This window comes from Tamandua tetradactyla, chromosome 12, assembly GCF_023851605.1.
Source record: "Tamandua tetradactyla isolate mTamTet1 chromosome 12, mTamTet1.pri, whole genome shotgun sequence".
Lineage (NCBI taxonomy): Eukaryota > Metazoa > Chordata > Mammalia > Pilosa > Myrmecophagidae > Tamandua > Tamandua tetradactyla.
This window is the reverse complement of record NC_135338.1, coordinates 65,714,886-65,736,189: the sequence shown is the minus strand read 5'-3', so window position 1 is coordinate 65,736,189 and position 21,304 is coordinate 65,714,886. Positions and strand designations below refer to the sequence as shown.

The window sequence follows — 21,304 nt, the reverse complement described above, 5'->3', positions numbered from 1 at the left end:
GTTGTTAGATATTTGGGTTGTTATCAGTTTTTTGTTATGAATAAGGCTGTAGACATTTATGTACAGGTCTTGGCGGGCATATGCTTTCATTCCTCTTAAGTGAATATCTAGAAGTATAATTGCTGGGCCATGTTGAAATGTATGTACAGTATGACTTTTTCCAAGGTGGTTGTACCATTTAATATCCCTACCAGTATTGTACAAAAGTTTTCATTTCTCTACAGCCTTACCTATGTTTTGTATTGGCAGACAATTTTAATTTAATCCATTCTACTGGATGGATGGCGGTATCTCATTGTGGTTATAATTTATAGTTCCCTGATGAGCAGTGTCATAGTCAGGTTCATGTGTCAACTTGGCCAGGTGGTGGTACCTCTTTGTCTGTCTGGGCAAGTGCTGGCTTGTCTGTTGCTATGAGAACATTTCATAGAATTAAATCATGAGCACGTTGGCTATATCCACAGCTGATTCCATTTGTAATCAGCCAAGGGGAGTGTCTTCTTGAATGAGTGATGCTTAATCTAATCACTGGAGGCTTTTAAAGGAGGATTCAGAAGAGGCAGGCTCTCTTCCTGCTTCTGCCAGCAAGCCTCTCCTGTGAAGTTCGTCCAGATCCTCCACTGGAATTGTCAGCTTCACAGACTGCCCTACGGATTTGGGACTCTATGTTCCCACGGTTACATGAGACACTTTTATAAATTTTATATTTACAAATATTTCCTGTTGATTCTATTTCTCTAGAGAACCCTAACTAATACAAGCAGTGATGTTGAGCATCTTTTCATGTGGTTATTGGCTATTTCTACATCTTTTGTGATGTGTGTTCAAATGTTTTGCTCATTTTTGAATGAGATTGTTTCTCTTACCATTGAATTGTAAGAGTTCTTTATGTATTCTGGATATGAGTTCTTTATCAGATACATGTGCTGCAAATATTTTCTCCCAGTTTGTGGCTTGCCTTTTCATTTTTCTTAACTTTAAAGAGCAACTTAATTTCGAAGTCTAGCTTATAATTTAATTTTTCTTTTCACGATTCAAGCTTTTGGTGTCCTAAGAAATCTTTGCTTATCCACAATTGTGAATATTTCCTGTGTTTTCTTTTAAGAGCTTTATAGTTCTAACTTTTACGTTCAATCTTCCACTATTATAGCTGTAGCTTTTCTATAGAAGCCTTTTATCAGGTTGAAGAAGATTATTTCTATTCCTAATATACTGAATGTAAACATCATGAATAGATGTTTGGTTTTGTCAGGTGTATTTTCTGCATCTCTTGATCATGGAGTTTTCTCCTTTATTATTTTAGAATGTTAAATTACATTGATTAATTTTTTTTTATTAGCTTAGGGATATGATTTTTTTTATTAATTAAAAAAAATTAACACAACATTTAGAAATCATTCCATTCTATATATGCAATCAGTAATTCTTAATATCATCACATAGATGTATGATTATCATTTCTTAGTACATTTGCATCGATTTAGGAAAAGAACTAGCAAAACAACAGAAAAAGATATAGAATGATAATATAGAGAAAAAAATAAAAATATCAATAAAAATAAAAAATAGAAAAAATATATAAAAAAGAAAAAAAGGAAAAAGAAAAAAACAAAAAACAAAAACAAACAAACAAACAAAAAAACTGTAGCTCAGATGCAGCTTCATTCAGTGTTTTAACATAATTACATTACAATTAGGTAGTATTGTGCTGTCCATTTTTGAGTTTAAATTACATTGATTAATTTTTTAATGTTAACCAAACTTCTATTCCTGGGATAAACCCCCTTGGTCATTTTGAATGATCATTTTTCTATATTTCTTGATTCAAATTTTAAATATTTCATTAAGGATTTTTTAGACTATATTTAGGAAGGCAGTAAATTTATAGTTTTCTTTTTTTGGTACAGTCTTTGTCTGATTTTGGTATAGGAATAATGTTAGCCTTACAAAATGAGTTGGGAAATGTCTCTTCTCTGTTTTCTGGCAGAGTTTGCATAATATTGGTCCTATTGGTTTGATAGAATTCACTAGTGAATTCATCTGGGCCTGAAGTGCTGTTTGTATTTTTGGCATGGGCAGGCTCCGGGAATCGAACCTGAGTTTCTGGCATGGCAGCTGAGAATTCTGCCACTGAGCCACCAACGCCCTTTTATTTGTTTTTATGGGAAGATTCTAATTAAAAACTCAGCTTCTTTAATAGATCCAAATTATTCAGGTTTTCTGTTTCCGGTGTTCACTTTGGAAAGCTGTATTTTTTAAAGAGTTTGTCCATTTCATTGAAGTAGTCAGATCTATTTACACAGAGTTGCTTATAGTATATCAGGTTTTTAAAGAAATGTAGAGATTTCTCTCTTTTATTTCAGATATCAGTCATTTGTATTTTCTTTTTTTTTTTTTTTAAATCTGTCTAGCTAGAAGCTTATCAATCTTGTTGCTCATTTTAAGGATCATCCTTTGGTCTCATTCGTTCTTCTCTATTGTTTTTCTGCTTTCTATTTGATTTCTTTTCTTCTTATTTATTCCTCCCATCTACTTCTTTGGGATTTAATTATTTAAAGAAAATTAATTATTTTGAGCTTCATAACGTAAAACCTTAGAACATTAATTTTATACCATTCTTGTTTTCTCTTACAAACAGTTAAAACTCTAAATTTTTCTCTAAGTATCGTTTGACCTGCATCTCACACATTTTGATATATTGTATGCTCATTATCATTCAGTTCAAAGCATTTTGTAGTTTTCCTTTTATCTTCTTTGACTCATGGATTATTTATAAAAGTGTTTTTAATTTCTACTTATTTAGGGATTTTCTAGATAACTTTGTTACTGATTTCAATTTTTTTCCTTTTATCAAGAATGTATTCTATATTGATTCAGTCCTTTTACATTTATTGAGATTTGTTGTCTGATCAAGCATGGAGTTTGTTATGGTAAATGTTGCATGTACCTTTGAAAACTGTATGACTTCGTCTGTTGTCGGTTGTAATTTATAAATGTCAGTTGATTTAGTTGATTGATAGAGTTCTTCAAATCTTTGTCCTTACTGATTTTTGTTCTCCTTATTCTATCAATTACTGAGATAAAAGTATTGAAATTTTCAACTGTAATTGGTAGATTTATCTATGTCTCCTTTTAGCTCTCTTAGTTTTTGCTTCATGTGTTAAAGAAAACTTTAATATTAGGTATATACATATTTAGAATTATGTCATCTTGATTAATATATCCCTTTATCATTATGGAATGATTTTCTTTATCCCTGGTAATAATCTCTGATCTGAAGTGTACTTTGTCTGACTTACAGATTTGCAAAATTAGCATGATATGTGTTTTCCATCTTTTTCATGTAATTTACTTATCTTTACATTTAAATGCATTTCTTATAGGTGGCATATTGCTGGGTCTTGCTTTTTTAAAAACTGATTCTACCAATCTCTGCCTTTTAATTCGGTTATTTGAACCATTTAAATTTAATATGATTATTGATAGGATTATATTTGAATCTATCATCTTGTCACTTATTGTATGTTCTTTTTTCCCCTTTTCTGTTTCTTTAAACTTTTTATTTTGAAATAATATTAGGTTACAGAACAGTTGCAAAAATAATACAAATCCTATATAGAGAATTCCAATACTCACCCCTCCTCCTGATACCCAGATTTACCAGATTGACCAGTTTGAACATTTTGCACATTGCTGTTTACCCATCTGTCTTTCTATCTCTCAGTCCATCTATTTAACTATCTATTGATCTATCTATTTATATGTGTTTATCAGTTTATCTATTTTCTAAATATTTGAGAGTAAGTTTTATACATAATGTTCCTTGAACCTTAGTACTTCTATGTACATTTCCTATGAACAAGGATATTCACTTATGTAACCACCTGAAGTACAGTTTTCATGTTCAAGCAATTTAACATTGATATAAAGCTTACAGTCTATATTTCAATTTTATTGATATGTTAATAGTATTCCTTTGAGCCTTTTCTCATCCATTATTAGATCCTGCCCAGGATCATGTATTGCATTTAATTGTCATTGTCTCTTTTTTAAAAAATATTTTTTATTGAGATATCTTCACACACATATAGTCTATCCAGTCTATACAGCTAATGGCTTATAATATCGTCACATAGTTGTGTATTGATCACCATGATCATTTTTAGAATATTTTCATCACTCCATGAAAAGAAATAAAAAGAAAAAGAAAAAAATCAGGCATCCTATACTCCTTACCCCTCCTTCTCATTGACTACTAGTATTTCAATCTACCCATTTTTTTTTACACTTTATGACCCCACTATTATTTCTATATTTTTGTCATTATTTTTTTACTCATCTGTCCATAGTGTGGATAAAGAAGCCTTCAACACAAGGTTTTCACAATCATGGTCACATCATAAAAGCTATATAGTTACATAGTTGTCTTCAGGAATCAAGACTACTGGAATATAGTTCAGCAGTTTCCGGTACTTCCCTCTAGCCACTCCAATATACCATAAACCAAAATGGGATATCTATATAATGCGTAAGAAAGGGATATCCATATAATGCGTAAGAATAGCCTTCAGGATAATGTCTCAACTCTGTTTGAAATCTCTTAGCCACTGAAATTTTATTTTGTCTCATTTTGCTCTTTCCCATTTTGGTCCCATGTAGGTGGAAGGGTGGTGAGTTTACCTGTCAAGTTGGCTTAAAGAGAGAGGCCACATCTGAGTAACAAAAGAGATTCTCTGGGGGTGACTCTTAGGCATAATTATCAGTAGGCTTAGCGTCTCCTTTGCAGGAATAAGTTTCTGAGGGCAAGCCCCCAAGATTGAGGACTCAGTCTATTGAATTGGTTGTCCCCACTGCTTACAGAATATCAGGAATTTATTTATCAGGAAGTTTAATATTTCTTCCTTTCTCCCTAGTCCCCCAAGGGACTTTGCAAATGTTTTTTTATTCTCTGCCCAAATTACTCTGAGATGTAGTGAGGTATCATACTAACCTGGACAGACAAACAAGATTTCATGCCCTTGTCAAGATTTCATCTAATTATGGTGTTTGAATAAAGTGACCATACAAATTAAATTAGATAATGCACTACCCAAAATGTGCTACAAAAAAAAATTTTTGTACCAAATAAATATCTTTACTTTGGTCTCACACAGAAGTTGAGGTTTTAAAATGTGGACAATATCATCCTTTACCCTGTATTCTGATTTACCTTAGTCCTTTCCAGATCATCTTCAGTCATATCTCTAGTTAAAGTCTGATCACTTTTTCAGCTTTTAAAAAAGCTACTGTATGGGGTAATACTGACTTTCCTAGCTTCAGAGCTCTGGCTCTGCATCTCAGGTATCACATAAATGCCCAAAGTTTCAGGGAGCAACCAGATTAAACACAAATAGCTCATCATCTTAGAATTTAGAAATAACAGCTATAAGTCCAGAATAGATGTGTCTACCCATAACAGGTTGCAATCTAGGACCTTTACAGTAGGCCCCATCCTGATATCCCATGCTCTCAACTTCAATTTTCTGAGTTTGTATATTATAAATAGTCCATATGTGTGGGGCATGATAATTTTAGTCTTTTTGTTTCTGACATTTCATTCAACATACTGTCCCCAAGGTTCAAACACCTAGTTGCATGACTCAAACTTCAGTCCTTCTTGCAACCACTCAGTAGTCCATTATATGTATACACCGTAGTTCACCCTTCCATTCCTCAGTCATTGTAGCCTTAGGCCACCTCCATCCATTGCAAATTGTTAACATTGCCACCATAAACACCAGTGTGCAAATGTCCGTTCATGTCCCCACTCTCAGTTCCTCCAGGTATAAACCTAGCAGTGAGGTTGCAGGATCATATGTAAGCCTCCTGTGGAACCACCACACTGCCCTCCAAAGGGCCTGCACCTCTCAGCTTCCATACCATCAGTGAATAGATACATCTGTTCACCATTGTACAATGTACGAGTGCATTTTCTCTATGCTTGTTTCTCTATGTTCATTTTAGACAGTTTTCTTCGCACATCATACAGTCCAACCTAAGTAAAAAATCAGTGGTTCCTGGTATAATCACATAGTCATGGCTTTACCACCATAATCTATATGAGGACATTTCCTTTTCTTCTTCAAAGGATCCCATACCTCTCCCCTGTATCCTCTGCTTGTTGACATTTAGTTTTGGTGTAATGCCTTTGTTACATTCAGTGGAAGCATATTACAATGTTACTGTTGACCACAGACCCTAGCTTGCATTGATTGTATTTTTTCTTGTATGCTATCCCATTTTCAACACCTTGCAATGTTGGTGTTTGTTTGTTCTCCCTCATGCAAAAACATTCATACTTTTGTACATTTATTCGCCATCGTTGTCCATTCTAGACATTCCTGAGTTATACCGTCTCAGTCTTTATCCCCTATCTTTCCTTCTGGGGTCATATGTGCCCCCAGCCCTTCTCCCTCAACTATACTCACATTCAGCTTCATTCAGTGTACTTATATCATCGTGCTACCTTTAGATAGTATTGTGCTATCTATTTCTGAATTTTCACAATCAGTCCTGTTGCACATTTTGTACTCTTTCAGCATCAAATGCCCAATTACTACCCTCTTGCTTTCTCCTGATAACCTGTGTTCTTATCTTTAACTCTCAAAGTTCACCATTAATGTTACTTCATGTTAGTGAGACCATACAGTATTTGTCCTTTTGTTTCTGGATCATTTCACTCAGCATGATGTCCGCAAAGTTCATCTACATTGTTGCATGCTTCATGACTTTATTCTGTCTTACAGCTGCTTAATATTCCATTGTATGTATATACCACAGCTTGTTTAGCCAGTTGCCTATTGATGGACATTTGGGCTGTTTCCATTGCTTGACAATTGTAAATAATGCTGCTATAAACATTGGTGTTCAAATGTCTGATTGTGTCCTTGCCTTCAGTTCCTCTTAATATATACCTAGTTACAGGATTGCTGGGTCATATGACAATTTTATACTTAGTTTCCTTAGAAACCACCGAATTGCCTTCCAGAGCAGTTGTACCATTTTACATTCCCACCCACAGTGGATAAATATGTCTCTTTCTCCACATCCTCTTCACCACTTGTTGTTTTCTGTTTTTTTTTTTTTTTAAATAATGGCCATTCTAGTGAGTGCCAGATGATATCTCATTGTGGCTTGATTTGCATTTCCCCAATAGCCTGTGAAGTTGAGCATCTTTTCATATGCCTAATAGCCATTTATATTTCTTCTTCTGAAAAGTGTCTGTTCATGTGTTTTGCCCATTTTTTTAATTGGGTGGTTTGTCTTTTTGTTGTTGAGTTGAAGAATATCTTTCTTTTCCCCAGCCTAGAACCGGCCATTTCTTCAAGTAGTTCAGGTTCCTTTTAGTGGAGAATGGTATTTAGAAGTCATGGTCTTGTTGCTCGGTGTGTTCATTGATTCTTGACTCTGTTAGGATATCAGAGCTAGGAAATGTATGAATGTATATATGCATGCATATAGTTATTTTTAGATCTTAAAATCCATGAGTTCGGACTAATCCCTCCAATTCCAATTCATTACCATAGGTTCTTTCTATTCTTCCCTCTTTCCATATTTGTAACTTTCTTCTCCAGTGAGGAACCTGGCTTCCATTATCCATAATTTATTTACTTATTTGTTTAAGCCAAGAATGCCCATTAAGGATTCAAATTGCTAACACACAGGGCTGAGAAAAAGAAAACTACCAACTGGTGTTTACTATTTCTTTACAGATTTTTTTGCCTTTAGCTTGAGTACATGTAGTCAAAGTACTGTTTTCAGGAGTTGTCTGAGTTAGATCTTTGTATCCTTCAGTGTAGTTATGTTATTCACTTGCAATGGCTTTTTTCTTCTGTCTTTAATCTGTGAATTTTTTCCCCATTCTTGTTGATATATTTTTTTGAATGTGTGAAATATAACATTGTTTCCCAAATCAAAGCTACGTAAAGAGAAGTGCCATTCCCATCCTTTCATCTATTCTATTACATTCTGTTCCAGTTATAGTCGTTTATACCTCTAGACATCCTATTTTTAAAATATCTTCAATTTCTCTCCTCATTGTTTCTTGTTTTCCTTTAAATCTTTGCATATATTTATAATAGCTCTTTTAAAATCTTTGTCCATTAATTCTACCATGTTAGTCATTCCTGTGACTATTTCTATTAACTAATATTCCTCCCAGTTGTGGGTCACGTTTTCTTGCTTCTTTCCATGTCTAGTCATTTTTGTTTGAATTCTTGGAATGTTACATTGGTGAGTACGTGAATTTTGTCGTCCTCATTTAAAATGTATGATCAGAACTTGAACATCTCCCAGTCTTGGGTAAATTGTGGAAATTTTTCTGCTTACGGTTCCTCATAGTTGTTCTCCGCCCAGTCCTATGGAGTCTCGCCTTATGCATGTATAATTTAGTCTTTAGCCAAGGACTCAAGGAGACCTCTGTGCACACATCTGGAGCTGTTTTCTTGTAGCTCTGTCTTTTCTGGAACTCTGCCCTGCAAATTTCAGCAGCTTCAGCCTTTCCATAGTCTAATTTCTGTTTTCTCAACTATAAGACTACTATGCTTTACTTGAGTTCCCCCTCCCTGCACTGGGGTCTGGAAAGTGCTTCCAGGCAGAAAGAGGCAATTGTAGGACTACTTAGTTTGTTTATTCTGCCTCAGGGATCAAAATCCTGTTCTGCCTATTGTCTGAAAACAGTTTCATATATTTTGTTCATTTTTCTACTTGCTTTGGTGGGAGGGCAAGTCCAGTACCAGTTATTTCATCATGCTAGAGGTGAACTCATTAAGCATTAGTTTTTTTTTTTATTATTATTAATTGACTTTATTTTTAAATCTACAGAAAATTTGAGCAGATTGTGCAGAAAAGTCCCCTATAATTCCTTCACAGTTTCCTCTATTATTCATTAAGCATTTTGATACATAGTTTTAATGATGGCTTAATATTTCAACATATTTGGACAATTAGTTTGGTTCCTTTTTCACAGGCATGAATGAGCTGTGTTAAATTCTGTATTTGATTTTTTATTATTTAGGATATTTTATTAGAGAAGTTTCTGGATCAAAGTATTTGAGCTTTTAAAGGCTCTTGTTGTATATTGCAAAATTGCTTACCAGAAAAATGTTACCTGTTTATACTATCATGAGCAGTATGCAAAGGTACCTATTATTTTCCATTATTACAATTATAACTATATTACATTATCATTTGTAGCCATCAGTCTAGCCTAGGTTATGCTGTAGTAACATTATCCAAATCTTAGTGGCTTAAGTGAAAAAAGTGTATTTCTTGCTAATGCCTCCTATCTAACATGTATCAGCTTGGGACTTTTCTCTTCAGAGTCATTTAATGAACCAGGCTGACCAGAAGCTCCTTCTGGTCATGTGCTCCCATAATCACTGCAACAGTGGGTAGATCTGTCCTTTCCAGTAGTGTTCTGGCTCCTAAAGCTTATGCCTGTAAATGTCTCATTTTACATTTCAGTGGCCAAAGCAAGTCATGTAGCCACACCTGAATGAAAGAGATGAAGTGCAGTCGTTGGTCTGGAAAGGAAAAGAACTTGATCAGTGCTGATGACTAGTATCTTATTTAAAAAACAACTTTAATTTCATTGATGAAAGATATCTCATTTTGATTTGATTTTCTTTGTCAATGTAGATATATATTTTTCATATTTATTACCTATTTGTTTTATTTAACCTTCCCTTTTACTTAGACTTTATAAACATATGCTATTGTTTTTACATTTCCAGATTTTTGAATTGTTACTTTTTCTCAACTTAAAAGTAACTTAAATAAGAGATGGGAGAATTATGATGGTGATATTACAGAGTACAAACTTTTAGAAAATGCCTTTTCTTTTGAAGAATCAAATATTTTTCTTGGATTGATTTTTTCCCTTCTGTTAATATAGTGTATGCTTTGATAGGTTTTTTGTTTTAACGATTACCATCTACATTACATAATCAAAGACAATAGAAAGTTCAGCAGAAATTTTTTTTAACTTTTTAAAAAAACTTTTTAATTGTATAATATAACATATATACAAAGCAAAGAAAGGAAAAGGCAATAGTTTTCAAAGCACTCTTCAACAAGTAGTAACAGGACAGATCTCAGAGTTTGTCATGGGCTACCATACCATCATCTCAGATTTTCCCTTCTAGCTGCTCCAGAACATTGGAGGCTAGAAGGAATAAATATTTTTTTTATCATCACAATTGACTTTTTTTTCTTTTTTGTGAAAAATAACATATATAAACAAAAGCAATGTATTTCAAAACACAGTGCAGCAATTAGTTGTAGAATAGATTTCACAGTTTGATATGGGTTACAATTCGACAATTTTAGGTTGTTACTTCTAGCTGCTCGAAGATACTAGAGACTAAAAGAAATATCAATCTAATGATTCAGCAATCATGCTTCATTGTTTAACCCTGCCTTCTCTGTATAACTCCACCATCACCTCTGTTCTTTCTGTCCCACTCTTTAGGGGTAATTGAGCTATGCCCATTCTAACTTTTTCATATTGGAAGGGGTTGTCAAAATAATATGGGGTAGGAGACTTCCGGAGAAGATGGCGGCTTAGTAAGACGCGCGGGTCTTAGTTCCTCCTCCAGAACAGCTACTAGGGGAGTAGAAACGATACAGAACAGCTCCCGGAGCCACGACAGAGATCAAGAAGACAGCGTACCCCATTCTGGAACGGCTGACTGGCTGGGAGAAACCGCTCCGGTGAGATCGCCGAGGGGCGCAGCCTTCCCTGGGCTGGGGCGGCAGGCGGCCGGAGTCCCTCCCTCCCTCCTTCCCGGGCCGGCTGGGAGAATTGGACAGGCAGTCCCCTCAAGCCGCGGCGGCTGGCGCCCCCCCCACCCGCCACGCGCGGCCCCCCGGACCAGCTGGGAGAATTGGATTGGAGATCCCCAGGCCGCGGAGAACGGTGACCGGGGTCCCTTCCAAACACGTGGCTTTCCGGTCCAGCTGGGAACGGTGCACTCCCCCGGGCCGTGGCGTCTGGCGCCCTCCCGCCACGCTTGGCGCCCCGGGACCGGCTGGGAGATTTGGACGGATGCTATCCCGGGCTGTGGCGGCCGGCGCCAATAGTTCAAATGAGATACAGGAGCTGAGACAACTAATGCTGAATATACGAACAGAAATGGAAAACCTCTTCAAAAACGAAATCAATAAATTGAGGGAGGAAATGAAGAAGACATGGGCTGATCAAAAAGAAGAAATAGAAAAACTGAAAAAACAAATCACAGAACTTATGGAAGTGAAGGACAAAGTAGAAAAGATGGAAAAAACAATGGATACCTACAATGATAGATTTAAAGAGACAGAAGATAGAATTAGTGATTTGGAGGATGGAACATCTGAATTCCAAAAAGAAACAGAAACTATAGGGAAAAGAATGGAAAAATTTGAACAGGGGATCAGGGAACTGAAGGACAATATGAAGCACACAAATATACGTGTTGTGGGTATCCCAGAAGGAGAAGAGAAGGGAAAAGGAGGAGAAAAACTAATGGAAGAAATTATCACTGAAAATTTCCCAACTCTTATGAAAGACCTAAAATTACAGATCCAAGAAGTGCAGCGCACCCCAAAGAGAATAGACCCAAATAGGCGTTCTCCAAGACACTTACTAGTTAGAAGGTCAGAGATCAAAGAGAAAGAGAGGATCTTGAAAGCAGCAAGAGAAAAACAATCCATCACATACAAGGGAAACCCAATAAGACTATGTGTAGATTTCTCAGCAGAAACCATGGAAGCTAGAAGACAGTGGGATGATATATTTAAAATACTAAAAGAGAAAAATTGCCAACCAAGACTTCTATATCCAGCAAAATTGTCCTTCAAAAATGAGGGAGAAATTAAAACATTCTCAGACAAAAAGTCACTGAGAGAATTTGTGACCAAGAGACCAGCTCTGCAAGAAATACTAAAGGGAGCACTAGAGTCAGAACCAAAAAGACAGAAGAGAGAGGTATGGAGAAGAGTGTAGAAAGGCAGAAAATCAGATATGATGTACATAATACAACAGGCAAAATGTTAGAGGAAAATATTATATAAACAGTAATAACACTAAATGTTAATGGACTGAATTCCCCAATCAAAAGACATAGACTGGCAGAATGGATTAAAAAACAGGATCCTTCTATATGCTGTCTACAGGAAACACATCTTAGACCCAAAAATAAACATAGGTTGAAAGTGAAAGATTGGGAAAAGATATTTCATGCAAATAACAACCAGAAAAGAGCAGGAGTAGCTATACTAATATCCAACAAATTACTTCAAATGTAAAACAGTTAAAAGAGACAAAGAAGGACACTATCTACTAATAAAAGGACCAATTAAACAAGAAGACATAACAATCATAAATATTTATGCACCAAACCGGAATGCCCCAAAATACGTGAGGAATACACTGCAAACACTGAAAAGGGAAATAGACACATCTACGATAATAGTTGGAGACTTCAATTCCCCACTCTCATCAATGGACAGAACATCTAGACAGAGGATCAATAAAGAAATAGAGAATCTGAATATTACTATAAATGAGCTAGACTTAACAGACATTTATAGGACATTACATCCCACAACAGTAGGATACACCTTTTTCTCAAGTGCTCATGGATCATTCTCAAAGATAGACCATATGCCGGGTCACAAAGCAAGTCTCAACAAATTTAAAAAGATTGAAATCATACACAACACTTTCTTCGATCATAAAGAAATGAAGTTGGAAATCAATAATAGGCAGAGTGCCAGAAAATTCACAAATACATGGAGGCTCAACAACACACTCTTAAACAACAAGTGGGTCAAAGGAGAAATTGCAAGAGAAATTAGTAAATACCTCGAGGCGAATGAAAACGAAAACGCAACATATCAAAACTTATGGGACGCAGCAAAGGCAGTGCTAAGAGGGAAATTTATTGCCCTAAATGCCTATATCAGAAAAGAAGAAAAGGCAAAAATGCAGGAATTAACTGTCCACTTGGAAGAACTGGAGAAAGAACAGCAACCTAATCCCAAAGCAAGCAAAAGGAAAGAAATAAAGATTAGAGCAGAAATAAATGAAATTGAAAACATGAATACAATAGAGGAAATCAATAAGACCAGAAGTTGGTTCTATGAGAAAATCAATAAGATTGATGGGCCCTTAGCAAGATTGACAAAAAGAAGAAGAGAGAGGATGCAAATAAATAAAATCAGAAATGGAAGAGGAGACATAACTACTGACCTCACAGAAATAAAGGAGGTAATAACAGGATACTATGAACAACTTTACGCTAATAAATACAACAATTTAGATGAAATGGACGGATTCCTGGAAAGACATGAACAACCAACTTTGACTCAAGAAGAAATAGATGACCTCAACAAACCAATCACAAGTAAAGAAATTGAATCAGTCATTCAAAAGTTTCCTAAAAAGAAAAGTCCAGGACCAGATGGCTTCACATGTGAATTCTATCAAACATTCCAGAAAGAATTAGTACCAACTCTCCTCAAACTCTTTAAAAAAATCGAAGCGGAGGGAAAACTACCTAATTCATTCTATGAAGCCAACATCACCCTCATACCAAAACCAGGCAAAGATATTACAAAAAAAGAAAACTACACATCAATCTCTCTAATGAATATAGATGCAAAAATCCTCAATAAAATTCTAGCAAATTGTATCCAACAACACATTAAAAGAATTATACATCATGAGCAAGTAGGATTCATCCCAGGTATGCAAGGATGGTTCTACATAAGAAAATCAATTAATGTAATACACCATATCAAGAAATCAAAGCAGAAAAATCACATGATCATCTCAATTGATGCAGAGAAGGCATTTGACAAGATTCAACATCCTTTCCTGTTGAAAACACTTCAAAAGATAGGAATACAAGGGAACTTCCTTAAAATGATAGAGGGAATATATGAAAAACCCACAGCTAATATCATCCTCAATGGGGAAAAATTGAAAACTTTCCCCCTAAGATCAGGAACAAGACAAGGATGTCCATTATTACCACTATTATTCAACATCATCTTGGAGGTTCTAGCCAGAGCAATTAGACAAGAAAAAGAAATACAAGGCATCAAAATTGGAAAGGAAGAAGTAAAACTATCACTGTTTGCAGGCAATAGGATACTATACGTCGAAAACCCGGAAAAATCCACAACAAAACTACTAGAACTAATAAATGAGTACAGCAAAGTAGCAGGTTACAAGATCAACATTCAAAAATCTTAGCATTTCTATACACTAGTAATGAACAAGCTGCGGTGGAAATCAAGAAACGAATCCCATTTACAATTGCAACTAAAAGAATAAAATACCTAGGAATAAATTTAACTAAAGAGACAAAAAACCTATATAAAGAAAACTACAAAAAACTGCTAAAAGAAATCACAGAAGACCTAAATAGATGGAAGGGCATACCGTGTTCATGGATTGGAAGACTAAATATAGTTAAGATGTCAATCCTACCTAAATTGATCTACAGATTCAATGCAATACCAATCAAAATCCCAACAACTTATTTTTCAGAAATAGAAAAACCAATAAGCAAATTTATCTGGAAGGGCAGGGTGCCCCGAATTGCTAAAAACATCTTGAGGAAAAAAACGAAGCTGGAGGTCTCGTGCTGCCAGATTTTAAGGCAAATTATGAAGACACAGTGGTCAAAACAGCATGGTATTGGCATAAAGACAGATATATCGACCAATGGAATCGAATAGAGTGCTCAGATATAGACCCTCTCATCTATGGACATTTGATCTTTGATAAGGCAGTCAAGCCAACTCACCTGGGACAGAACAGTCTCTTCAGTAAATGGTGCCTAAACAACTGGATATCCATATGCAAAAGAATGAAAGAAGACCCGTATCTCACACCCTATACAAAAGTTAACTCAAAATGAATCAAAGATCTAAACATTAGGTCTAAGACCATAAAACAGTTAGAGGAAAATGTAGGGAGATATCTTATGAAACTTACAATTGGAGGCGGTTTTATGGACCTTAAACCTAAAGCAAGAGCACTGAAGAAGGAAATAAATAAATGGGAGCTCCTCAAAATTAAACACTTTTGTGCATCAAAGAACTTCATCAAGAAAGTAGAAAGACAGCCTACACAATGGGAGACAATATTTGGAAATGACATATCAGATAAGGTCTAGTATCCAGAATTTATAAAGAGATTGTCCAACTCAACAACAAAAAGACAGCCAACCCAATTACAAAATGGGAAAAAGACTTGAACAGACACCTCTCAGAAGAGGAAATACAAATGGCCAAAAGGCACATGAAGAGATGCTCAATGTCCCTGGCCATTAAAGAAATGCAAATCAAAACCACAATGAGATATCATCTCACACCCACCAGAATGGCCATTATCAACAAAACAGAAAATGACAAGTGCTGGAGAGGATGCAGAGAAAGAGGCACACTTATCCACTGTTGGTGGGAATGTCAAATGGTGCAACCACTGTGGAAGGCAGTTTGGCGGTTCCTCCAAAAGCTGAATATAGAATTGCCATATGACCCAGCAATACCATTGCTAGGTATCTACTCAAAGGACTTAAGGGCAAAGGCACAAACGGACATTTGCACAACAGTGTTTATAGCAGCATTATTTACAATTGCAAAGAGATGGAAACAGCCAAAATGTCCATCAACAGACGAGTGGCTAAACAAACTGTGGTATATACATACGATGGAATATTATGCAGCTTTAAGACAAGATAAACTTATGAAGCATGTAATAACATGGATGGACCTAGAGAACATTATGCTGAGTGAGTCTAGCCAAAAACTAAAGGACAAATACTGTATGGTCCCGCTGATGTGAACCGACATTTGAGAATAAACTTGGAATATGTCATTGGTAACAGAGTCCAGCAGGAGTTAGAAACAGGGTAAGATAATGGGTAATTGGAGCTGAAGGGATACAGACTGTGCAACAGGAGTAGATATAAAAACTCAAAAATGAACAGCACAATAATACCTAAGTGTAAAGTAATCATGTTAAAACACTGAATGAAGCTGCATCTGAGCTATAGGTTTCTTTTTTGTCTGTCTGTTTGTTTGTTGGTCTTTTTTTTCTTTTTCCTTTTCTTTTTTTTTACTATTATTATTATTTTTATTTTTTTTCTCTATATTAACATTCTATATCTTTTTCTGTTGTTTTGCTAGTTCTTTTCCTGCATCGATGCAAATGTACTAAGGCATGATGATCATGCATCTATGTAATGATGTTAAGAATTACTGATTGCATATGTAGAATGGAATGATTTCTAAATGTTCGGTTAATTTCTTTTTATTCTTTAATTAATAAAAAAAAGTAAAAAAAAATAAAATACTATGGGGTAGGAAGATGGAACTAGCTGATGTTCTGGAGAGGCTTATAGGGTAGGAAGATGGAACTAGCTGACGTTCTGTAGAGGCTGGCACCTTTAGATTTCAGGACTTATCTATTCCAGGGACTCATCTGGTAGTTGTAGATTTCTCAAAAGTTACCCTTGTGCATGAAACCTTTGTAGAATCTTATGTATTGCTGTAGGTGTACTTTAGGATTGGCTGGAATGCTTTTGGTTGGGGGTTGGCAAGTTATGATAGGTAGTAATGTCTAACTGAAGCTTGTGTAAGAGTGACCTCCAGAGTAGCCTCTTGACTCTATTTTAACTCTCTTAGCCACTGATATCTTATTTGTTACACTTCTTTTCCCCCTTTTGGTCAGGATGGAATTCTTGATCCCACAGTGCCAGAGCTGGACTCATCCCTGGGAGACATCTCCCACACTACCAGGGAAACTTTTACCCCTGTATGTCATGTCCCACGTAGTGGGGAAGGCAGTGATTTCACTTGCAGAGTTGGGCTTAGAGAGAGTCAGGCCACATCTGAGTAACAAAAGAGGTCCTCCAGAAGTAACTCTTGGACGTACCTGTAGATTCTCTGCTACATACATAAGCTTCACAAGAGCAAGCCTCAAGGTCAAGGGCTTGGCCTATTGATTTAGATGTCCCTAATGTTTGGGGCAGTATCAGGGGTTTCCCCAGTAGTAACATTTAATAGTTCCATTTTTTTTCCCCCTATCCCTCAAGGGACTTTACCAGTCCTTTTTGATTATCTGCTTAGTATATTCTAGGATGTATCCAGGCATTACATTAAGCTATACAGGATTAAAGGCCTTCATTCTTATTCAGCAGAAATTCTTAATTTTTTATTTTCTTCAGATTTCTAAAGAACAACTCGAAGACAAAAGTTTAGGGAGTAAATGATTAAGTTAAGGTTTTCCTTTTGAAAGAATTAAATTCTCTACTCAGATTTAGTCATATAGACTCATGTGTTTTTTTCTTTTTCCAATTCAGGTGTCTGTCTAAACTGGAAATTATGCTGTAGACATATCTTTGTGAATTTGTCTGAAAATATAAGGTGAGGTATTTTATGAATACATTTGCTCTTTTAACTAAATTTTATAATTAGAACAAGTTGTTTGAAAAATTTAAGGAAAACCTAAATTTCTTTTCCTCTGGGGGTTTTAATAGGAGGCAAATAGTTATTATAAAGCTACGTATATAACATGCTTACCTTAATTTGTAGAATATTTGATTGAAGGAAATCAAGCTGATTTTAGTCATATAAGATTTCTGAATGAATTTTTCCAATATTTTTCCATATGAAAAGTTGAAGTTCATACCTATAGGACGGGGTGTTGGAACTTGAACATGTCTTTCTGGGGGACATAATTCAATCCCCAACATGAGCTAAAATTTTTAAAACCAGTTTTTTTCAGAAATAATTCACATACCATAAAATTCATCCATCTAAATTATACAGTTCATTGGGTTTTATTATATTCACAGAGTTGTGCAACTAGCACCACAATCTAATTTTAGAGCATTTTCATCTCTCCGAAAAGATACCAGTACTTATTAGCACTCATAACACAGTCCTGCCTCCCCTCAGTCTCTGGCGACAATTAACCTGGTTTCTATCTCTATAGATTTGCCTATTCTATATGTTTCATATAAATGAAATCATATAATGTGCAGTTTTTTGTGACTGACTTCTTTGACTTAGCATGATGTTTTCAAAGTTAATTTGTGTTTTAGCATGTATTAGTACTTCATTCCTTTTTATGGCCAAATACCATTCCACTGTGAGAATATACCACATTTTGTTTCCCCCTTTACCTGTTCACAGATATTTGTGTGCTGCTATGAACATTTATGTACAAGTTTTTGCTTGGATATGTGTTTTCATTTCTCTTGAGTATATGCTTAGGAGTGACATTCTGGTCATATGTAACTCCACGTTTAACATTTTGAAGAACTACCAAACTTTTTTTCCAAGGGGACTGCGTCATTTTATATTCCTACCAGCAACATGTGAGGGTTCTAATTTCTCTATATTTTCACCAACACCTATTAGTTATCTACCTTTTTGATTATAGATATCCTAAATGGGTATAAGTGGTGTCTCTGTCATTTTGATTTGCATTTTCCTAACGATTCAAGATGGTGAACATCTTTTCATAAACTCATTGGTAATTTGTATGTAATTTGTATACATTCAAATGCATTGGCCATTTTTAAATTGAGTTATTGTTCTAGTTTGCTAGCTGCCAAATTGCAACATACCAGAAACTAGATGGCTCCTAAAAGGGGAATTTAAAAAGTTGCTAGTTTACAGTTCTCAGTCTGAGAAAATGTCCCAGTTAAACCAGGCTATAAAAATGTCCAAATTAAGGCACCAAGAAGAGGTTACCTTCACTCAAGAAAGGCTGATGGGTTCAGCATTTCTCTCTCAACTGGAAAGGCACGTGGCAAACATGGCCACAGTCTGCCAGCTTTCTCTCCTGGCTTCTTGTTTCATGAAGCTCCTGCAGGGGCATTCTCTTTCATCTCCAAAGGTCACTGGCTCATGGACTCAGTGGTTCTCTTGGCCTTGTGGCTCTGCTCGGCTCTACTGTAGCTTTCTCGTGGCTCTAAGAAGGGACTCTCTCCAAAATGTTTCCTCTTTTAAAGGATTGCAGTAAGCAATTCCACCTTCAATGGGTGGAGACACATCTCCATGGAAATCATCCAATCAAAAGTTACCACCCACAATTGGGTGGGTCACATCTCCATGGGAACAATCAAAATGCTCCCACCCAGCAATATTGAATGAGGATTAAAGAACATGGCTTTTCTGGGGTCTACCATAGATTCAAACCAGCACAGTTATTTTTCTTTTTATTTTAAGAGTTTCTATATTTATGGAAGACAAGTTCTTTATGAAATATGCACATTCTCATATTCTGTGGATTGTCTTTTCACTTTCTTCATGGTGTCCTTTAAAGTACAAAAGTTTTTAATTTTATCTATTTTTTAAATTTGTTGCTTATGTTTTTGCGTCAGATATAAGAAACCATTGCATAATTTGAGATCATGAAGGTTTACTTCTATATTTTCTTTAAGAATTTTATAGTTTTAGATCTTAAATTTAGGTCTGTGATTCATAGGGTTTCAATTTCATTCTTTTGCATGTGGATATCTGGTTGTTCTATCAGCACTGAATTATCTTGGCACCCTTTAACAAAAGCAACTGACCATTAATGTGAAGGTTTCACTTCTGTATTCTCAGTTTTATTCCATGGATCTGTGTGTCTATCAATATCAGTATCATAGTGTCTTCATTACTGTAGTTTTGTAACAAGTTTTGAAATTGGGAAGTGTGAGCTCTCAAAATTTGTTCTTTTCAACATTGTTTTGGCTATTCTTTGTCCCTTGTATTTCCATATGAGTTTTTGAATCAGCTTATCATTTCCTGCAAAAAATCCAGCATAGATTTTGACAGTGATTCCATTGAATCGGTAGATCAATTTGGGGAGTATTGCCATTTTAACAATAACAAGTCTTCTGATCAGTGAACAGTGGATGTCTTTCTATTTATTTAGGTTTTAATTTATTTCAATGATATTTTGTAGTCAGTATACTTGTACTTTTTTGTTGAATTTCTAATTGCTTTATTCTAGATGAAATTGTTTTTCTTAATTTCATTTTTGAATTGTTTATTGCTAATGTATAGAAATACATTTGACTTTTGTGTATTGATCTTGTATCCTACACCCTTGCTGAGCTAATTTATTATTCTAATAGTTTTTAATGGATTCTTTAGGATTTTCTAATCTGAGATGATATAATCTGTGAATAGAGTTAGTTTTATTTTTTCCTTTCCAATCTGGATGCTTTTATTTCTTTTTCTTGCCTAATTGTCCTGGCTATAACCTCTAGTACAATGTTAAATAGAAATGGCAAGAGTGGACATGCTTGTCTTGTTCCTTATCTTTGGGGTCAGCATTAAGTATGATGTTAGCTGTGGCTTTTTCATATCTGTCTTATCAAGTTGAGGAAATTTCCTTCTGTTCCTAGTTTGTTGAATATTTTTGTAATGAAAGATTATGAGTTACCATTTACTGAGATTTTTCTGTATATGCCAGACCCTTTGCTAAGTGCTTCATTGTAGGTATTCTGTTGAATCTATAAACAGTTTTTTTAGATCAAGGCTATTATTTTATCCTCATTGAGTTGATAAGTGATAGAATCAGAATGTTTGATTTCAAAACTTGTGTGTTCAACTATTATCCTTTAAATTCCATGTATACGAACTATGCTGATTTATATTTGTGCCTTTGTACATGCTAGTTTCATTTCTCAGAATGTTGCCTTCCACTCCCCATATAGAGTTGATCATAAAGCTACCACAGCAACTTGTGTCTGTCACTGTCATTGTACTTTTCCAGTGTGTTGTGATCGTATATATTTCTCTTGTTCTAGATCTGTGTGTCTTGATTTCTTCTGAGAGCTGAAGGTACCTATGGGTGTCATCAGAAATAAATTTATTGTTGTGAATTAGGAAATATAGGTACATTCCTTATTCTCTGAAGTAGAAAGCAAGGTCATTGGCTTGGGAATATTGTCATTGGGGATATTATGTTTAGGGATGTTATGGGAAGAGGCAACAGGTGACATAGGCATTTGAGGAGAGTGATAAAGGTTTGAAATACCTGCTGAGGGGCATGGCAGAGGTTGCTTACCAGAAACAACAAATGCTTTTGATGGCCTCTTCCTCCTCTTCTTCTATGTATACTGAAAACATAAAGCAGGTACATGTTCAGAAATTCAGACAGTACGTAAGAATTTATACTGATAAGTCAGTCAGTCTCAGATACCCTGTCACTATTTTTAGAAGAAACCACTGCTTACAGCTTATGTATTTTTAAATTGTTCATCAA

The 21,304-nt window shown here is 35.4% G+C and overlaps 1 protein-coding gene across 18 annotated transcripts in view; it reads left to right on the top strand.

The window, feature by feature from the left end:
- Nucleotides 1–21,304, top strand: part of PEAK1 (pseudopodium enriched atypical kinase 1) — a 363,497-nt gene that overhangs the window by 60,694 nt on the left and 281,499 nt on the right. For 14 of the 18 annotated variants that reach the window (XM_077123660.1, XM_077123678.1, XM_077123679.1 and 11 more), the window contains one exon: nt 17,397–17,460. The exons of the other annotated variants lie outside the window; for them this stretch is intronic. The gene's annotated coding sequence lies outside the window, so the exon portion shown is untranslated. The remainder of the gene's footprint in view (nt 1–17,396; nt 17,461–21,304) is intronic. 18 annotated transcript variants of the gene reach the window in all.